Source organism: Haplochromis burtoni, unplaced genomic scaffold (genome assembly GCF_018398535.1).
Source record: "Haplochromis burtoni strain Fernald_Lab_line unplaced genomic scaffold, NCSU_Asbu1 Contig_460, whole genome shotgun sequence".
NCBI lineage: Eukaryota > Metazoa > Chordata > Actinopteri > Cichliformes > Cichlidae > Haplochromis > Haplochromis burtoni.
In genome coordinates this window covers 207,029-208,584 of record NW_024582821.1, presented here as the reverse complement: position 1 = coordinate 208,584, position 1,556 = coordinate 207,029, and positions in this window count along the sequence as shown.

The following is a 1,556-nucleotide window of genomic DNA, read 5'->3' as shown; positions in this document are numbered from 1 at the left end:
GTTCTTCCTCGCATCACCTGTGTACTAATGTGAGCATCCCAAACTGTTTTGTGTGTTTAACACATAGCATGCCTAGCTGACTGTCAAGGCATGCAGCCCTTACAACCTTTATAAGGGTACTAAATGATAAACTCACAGGAAGCTGCTGCTGCTGTCATGTTGATAATAACTGACAGTGACACCGATACACACACACAAAGAATTTTAAAGGGCTGTGAGCACTGGTGCATTTCTGAGAAGCAATGCCAAACCTACACCTACATCAATCAGCAAGGCTCAATGTGCTGTTTTATTTAAAACCAGCACCACTGTCTACTGCTACAAGTTAGCCTTTTGTATTTATACCCATTGTTTTATTATGAATCCACACCTAATCCCTGACTTCCATGGATGAAGACAGCATGGTGCGCTCTTACTCTATACGCACCTGAGAGATAAAAGCTTTCCAGTACAGGGAGATGGTTTTACTTTTGCAGCTGAGACTGCTTTATGCTGTAAAATGTGCAAAATGTAAAAGATGAACTGATGCTGCGTTCGGTTTGCCATTATTTCTAACAGGCTACTACAGAAATGCTCTCCAACCCCACCCACTGTTTCAGTGAAGCGTTGTTAGGGCACTTTCACGCACTCAAAAAGGGATTAAGCATCATAAAAGGACCGTTTCACTTTATAATAGCTTCGGTTGCCTGGTAACACCTGTCTTTATTAGGCTTTTATTGGTGGATAATAGGCAGCACATGAAATAGCAGTTTGGTGTGTATTTTCTCCTCCACCGTATACAGAGGGTGGCCCGAAGCAACAACTCGGTCCAAGGTTTTTGACTCTGTGCAAGACCACTTAGTTCATGCAAAGCAGCTGAAGTCTGTTCATGAAACAGGAACCAGACTCTCAACTGTGTTTAACTGGGAGGACATATACCCTGATTCCAAAATACAAAAACATGTGAATCACTGAAGCAGCGTGTACACTTTCGTTAATTGCAAAAACACATATTCAGTGAACCCATTTATTACCCATATCTCCTTTAGAAAATCCTTAAATAGTCTGCACGTATTTTAGTCTTTAAACACATTCTTGATGACTTTAAACTTTATGACTGGTACTTTAGTTAACTTGAGTATAATGAATGAATTTTGTCAAAACAGCATTAAACTCCCTCATTTCTTTATGTTTTCCTGGAAAAATGGGAAAGAGTTGCTGTGATTTATTAAAACATGCGAAATACATGGAAACAGAAGGCAAAAACAGTTTGAACGTCAGCTTTATGGGAATAAAAAAATCTCATTTTGTTTAATCACAGCATGAAAACGGATTATAAATCCAGTTCCTGTGTAATCTGGCAAACCTCTGCCTTTTCTCCCTGTTTCCCCGACCTTAAGATTAAGATCTTTTTTTATCTAATGTCTAATTTTTGATATTGTTCATAGATTGAACTAAAGAAATGTGAACAAATTATTTGTTTCTGTTACAGGGTGAAGAAAGAAAGTGCCCAAAAACCTGATGCTTTGCCAAGTTGTCTATTATGTGTAGACACAACTGGTTCATCCCACGATTCA